At 36.3% G+C, this 5,590-nt stretch overlaps 1 protein-coding gene across 2 annotated transcripts in view; it reads left to right on the top strand.

The window, feature by feature from the left end:
- Positions 1-5,590, top strand: part of NDUFS4 (NADH:ubiquinone oxidoreductase subunit S4) — a 111,895-nt gene that overhangs the window by 92,692 nt on the left and 13,613 nt on the right. The window lies entirely within an intron of this gene.

Genomic DNA, 5,590 nt, shown 5'->3' with positions numbered 1-5,590 from the left:
TCATTCCATTGTGAACTAATGCTGGTAAAGGTTGGGTGAACCAATGTTCTGGTTAGTTCCATTGTGAACTAATGCTGGTGAAGGTTGGGTGAACCAATGTTCTGGTTAGTAACAACATTAAGAAGAAATGGTTTAGAAGCACTAATATGTAAAGACTATTGGATTAAGAGGCTGGTAATTAGGATTCTCATTCCATAACTGTCAGCTTCACAGGAGATCTTGAGCAAGTCATGTTTCACTATACTTTTGATAAACATGTATCTTCATCTTTGAAATGAGAAGTTGGATGGGTAATGCACAAAGACTATAGACATAAGGTTATGTCTCTTTACTTTTTAGCCCAGTACCTTATTCATTATATGCTCTAGGGGGAAAATGTGTTTTTGTTGATACAAATAAACAAAAAAAAACCTGGCAAAGTGTATCCTATTAAATGTTTGCCTTTTGGGCGTATCTAGAAATAGGAGGTTAGTTTATATACTCAGGGACTATTCCAAAAATGAACAACCTATACCCTTCATCCCATTCTTAGTTTTGTTTCCCTTACTTTTAAATGGTTTTAAGAAAAGTCATGACCATCAATGTCTTTGACGTAAAGGATTGTATTGTAGAGAATGAGTACAGTGAGAAACAAGATTTCCAGATTCATTTGCTTCCTAGAAACCATTTTTAATGCCTTCTAATTATATTTCAGACTCAGGTAATGAGTATCATCATCACAAAAGCTAATAAGGCATGCGTTTGTCACTATGTTTAGTGCTTTTCATCCTTCTCATTTAATCTTCACGCAACTCTATGAAGCATGAACAGTTATTATCCCCATTTTGTAGATCAAGGAAACTGAGGTTTTAGAGACATTAAGTAACGTTAGCTAACAAGGTCATAATACCTATAAGTGAATGAGCAAGTTTTATTTGAACACAGTCGTAGTCATTCATTTATGTATTGTCTTTAACTGCTCTTCAGCTGCAATAGTAAAGTTAAATAGTTGTAATAGAGACCATATGGCCCCCAAAGTCTAGAAATATTTTGTTTCTGGCCATTTGCAGAAAATAGTTATTGACCCATGGTCCAAACCATTACACACACACACACTGTCTGAATACCAACACCCTTTCCTCTGTGACTTTTTCTAAATCCAAAATATTCTTTATTCAAACATCGTGTAGGGCCTGTGCTTAAGAAATATGCTTCTCAACTGATAATTTAAAGTTCACAATGTAAGCACTAACATCGCTGGAGCACTGACCTAGCTTTCTTTTACTGTGTCCCAATTCTTCTTTCTGCCCTTATCGCCAGGCTTGCTAGATCCTTTCTCTCATCTATAACCTGACTCATGCTGTTCCCTTTCTCATACATATTGCTGTCAAGAACTAGGATCTAGCCTTCAAAATATAGTTTAAACATTAACTCTTTCTCGGTCCCTTTTCTTATTTTCCTTTCCCACCTCCATCTCCCACCCCCTACTGGATACACTTTCTCTCTTCCTTTTAACTCCCACAATGATTTATTCCTTTCTTACAGCTTTTATAGTACTGTTTTGTATTTTTTGTGTTGCATTCCATCACACACTATTGTTGCTGGCACTGGTGGCTGGTCTGGGGATCAGTAGTTAAATAAGGCCTGCCCTTGTACTCAGACTGTTAATATTTTATCAAACTTAATATTTTATCCTGGATTATAAGCACCTACATGGGAAAAAACATCCAGTTCCACTCATCTTTTAATGTGCTCAATAAATATTGGTGAGTTTGAACTATACATTTGGATGTCTTATAAATTGTTCTCCAAATCATGTTTTAACTTTTCTGTAAATCACTTTTATTTGGCTACTTGTTATGCCTTTTATTATAATTAATTCCCTGTAACTAGAAATCTAGAGAAAGGAAATTGTAGTAGAATGATTAACAATCTCTTATATTCTGATGTGTTGGTAAAATACAACCAATGTTTTTCTAATTTGGAGCTTATCCTGAGTTTATTAATGGATAAACTTAAGTATATCCCAGTGTACTTAAGATGATGATTTCATAATGTTAGAGCTGTTTTCCAAGGTGTATGTTATTTGTCCTAAACTCTTTTTTAAGGATATAGAGGCCTAGAAGTTAATAAAACAAGACCAAGATCAATCACATAGCTCTTAACTGATAGAGCCCGAGTTCCTAAATTTCAAGTGCAGTATTTTTTATGCTATGCTGCTAGTAGATCTTAATCATTAGGTCAGCACTGTCCAATATGGTAGCCACATGTGTCTGTATAGCACTTGAAATGTGTCTTGTGCAAATTAAAATGTGCTGTAAGTGTAAAATATTCCCTGTATTTCAAAGACTTGGTGTTAATATCTAAGTTTTTATATTGATTATGTATTGGGGTAGGAAAAGAGGATTAAAATAAATTCTACCTCTTTCTTTTCCTACTATTTCTTTAGTCATTTATTAAAGTGGCTACTAGAAAGCTTAAAGTTATACTGGGGCACCTGGCTGGCTCAGTCAGAAGAACATGCAGCTGTTGATCTCGGGCTCATGAGTTCAAGCCCTGCATTGGGTGTAAAGATTACTTAAATAAACAAACTGAAAATTTTAGAATATATGTGATTCAACCAGATAACCTGTTTATATGCTTGCATCCCTATCCTATTGGAGTGATTATAAACATGAGCTAGTAAAAAAGAAAGAATAATCCAAAACTCACATCAGCTCCAATGTTTTGTCAATGTTGGCTTCTTAAAGGAGTGTGAATATTACTTAGGTGATTAGATTCAGGAAAATCTGGAATGATAAAATAGTGTTCATTAGCTACTACAGAAAATCCATGTTTAGTCCCCAGAAAATATAGAACTTCATTCATATGCTCCGAAGTTTTTGTTTCATAGCCAGATTCAGAAGGTGCTTTCAATGAGAAAATTCATCTGTGGAAAATAAAAAGAGGATGATACAGGAAGTGATATACCAACCATATGCATCCATTTACATTTCTGCCATATGGACTGGGCTTGAGCCCTCTTGGTTAAGGGTCAAAAGTTATTAGAACTACTGAAGTTCTGTCTTTCAGATCAGAGGCACAATATACCTACCAGGATTCAAAGTGTGACAGACTTGTTGAACAGGTACTTTTCTCTCTCTCTCCATGGAACCCAGTTTAGGCACCAAGAAGGAAGGAAGCTCTGAAAACATGGACAGCAAAAATCAATGATGATTTAAAGAAAAAGAAAAAGAATGATGAGACTTCCCTGAATGGCCTTTCAGGCGTAAGATTTGGAAAAGTAGGATCTAGAGCAGGAGAGAAATAATCTGTTCTGAGGTAGAAAAGAGTGCATCAAGGAACTAGAAGAATCAGCTAGGGCAGAGTGAGGACATGAATTCCAGGAAATGAGACGTAGGGGGTAGACAAGAGTCATTATGCAGGGCCTTGTAGCTTGAGGTAAGCATGGGTGTAGTGGACAGTCAGGCAGGATTATTTACAGAAGTCTTATATGGGAGGCTTATAGATAGATATACGCAGGAAATGTATATTACTTTCTTTTGTATCTCTTATATATAAATACAAAAAGGAAATGTTCATTCAACTTGTTCAATTACATACTTTGCTATTCTGAAAGCTATCATAATAGTTGAGAACTTGTTAATTAAACTCCATTATATTTGCCTTATTTTAGATACTTCCTAATGTACCAATAGGACATTCAGAATTATTAATGTAGGTATAATTTCACTAACCTTGAAAAATCAAATATAATGTCATTATAACCTGTACCAAATTTTATCACTCCTTACAATCATTAAAGTTCTGGTGTTCAAAAAAAATTATATGTGATTTACATTGTTTCTATTGGACAGCACTAATCTATAGTATTTAGCAGTATACAGAATATACATTGTTATATGATGTGAAAATATTGGGGTTCGGGAACGAATAATCAAAGATTCTTGATGTCTTTGGTGCAAAAAGGTGGTTTTATTAAAGCAGGGAAATAGGACCCATGGGCAGAAATAGCTGCACTTTCAAGTTGGGAGGGGGCTCAGGATAGCATAAGCCTCTGAGGAATTTGGAAACAAGATTTCTAAGACCTTGAGGGGCTGCTGTTAGGAAAAGGTCATTTACTATTGTCTAGTAAAAACTTAAGCCTTGAGACCCTTCAGACGTGTATCAGTAGGCCTTATGCTTGGAGGATGATTGCTAACATATATCTTGGGGTTATAGAGATAAAGGAAGTTTCCAAAGAGATTTTTACAGTATCCTGGAGGTCGGGGTAATGTCAAGCTAAGGTTGCTTTTTGTTTCTAGCAAAGTATTAACATTAAGGCAGTTGAGTTCCTGGAGGAAGGTCACCCTGCCTGTCCCAAGTACTTGTCAGTGGGTTGTAAGTTTTAAGGAATTTTAATTTTTTTTCTTTTGCCTTGTTCTCCACATCAGTATACAGATTCTAAATATTTTACTTATATTCTATAGTTAATATAAGAAATAAGAAAACCTTATCCAACTTTGAGGATTTCACATTTTATATTGAAGAAATATAGTTCTATTCTTTACTCTTACCCAGTATGAAGGATAAGTGGAAATCTTATGTTACACATAATATAATGATGAAATAAAGTAGCTAAAAGAGACCAAGAGTATACCACAAAATCCCATTAATCGCCTATTTTCAGTTTCTTAACCAAATAAGGTATTGTGCAGGTTCATCTTTTTATATAAGAATATATTTCTGAGACTAAAAGAAGCTCTCTTCTTCCTGCTTTTAATAACTCCTATAACTACCACCCCCCCGACCCCCGCTTCTGTTTTGCTTAGGTCTCTCTTCTTACCATACCTCACTTCTTCAAAGTTCTGTGGAATTAGGGAGTGGGAAAGGAGAAGAGACCGAATACTATTCTCCCTGTGGCTTCCCCTCTTCTCCTTACCTTCCCCTTTGCCAAATCTTACTTCTCAACCTCCCCCAACATACACACTAAGTAAAGGAAATATAAATACCCTGGGTGTCTTGGGTTTAACCCCAGGGCCTCATCCTGAAGGTCTCCTCTTTGAGCTCAGCAAATACTCCAGAGGAACTCTTCAAAGATAACCTTTCTTTGTAAAAAGAGAAAAGAGTATCTGGGGTTTCCTCTGAAATGTAGATGAACCTTACTTTAGTTCTTTGTGTACTGAAAAGACCCACCTTTCTCACCCATTGTGGCTTTTGTCTTTTCCTGGTGTTTCCTGAGGTGGTTGAAGGCGGGGAGGAGAAGGAAGCTGCATCACAGAGAGAGGAGGAGTAAGATAGTTGTGGAAAAGTGGTCGAAGACTAGGATCTACTACCATTTACATGCTAATGAAAACCAGAAATGGCCTTTTCCCTGTTTGATCTGATTTGAAACTTTGTGACTTTCCTCTGGTAGGTCATTTTACCCCCTGTGTTTTTCTCATTGTTGTTAGCTATAAAAACTCTTTGAAATTCTCAAAATAGTGGAGGGTTTCTTTCAGGAGCAGGAGGATAGAGGATAAACTGTGAAACTGCATTCTGTCCACAGTGGGTCTGTTGGAGAGGAAAAGCTGCCTCCAAAGTAACAGAAGGTAGAACAGGGGAGGAAGTAGACAGGTCGAGCCCTTGATTC

Source organism: Panthera uncia (assembly GCF_023721935.1).
Source record: "Panthera uncia isolate 11264 chromosome A1 unlocalized genomic scaffold, Puncia_PCG_1.0 HiC_scaffold_17, whole genome shotgun sequence".
Lineage (NCBI taxonomy): Eukaryota > Metazoa > Chordata > Mammalia > Carnivora > Felidae > Panthera > Panthera uncia.
Note: the sequence above shows the minus strand (reverse complement) of the source record. Positions and strands in the feature narration are given on the sequence as shown.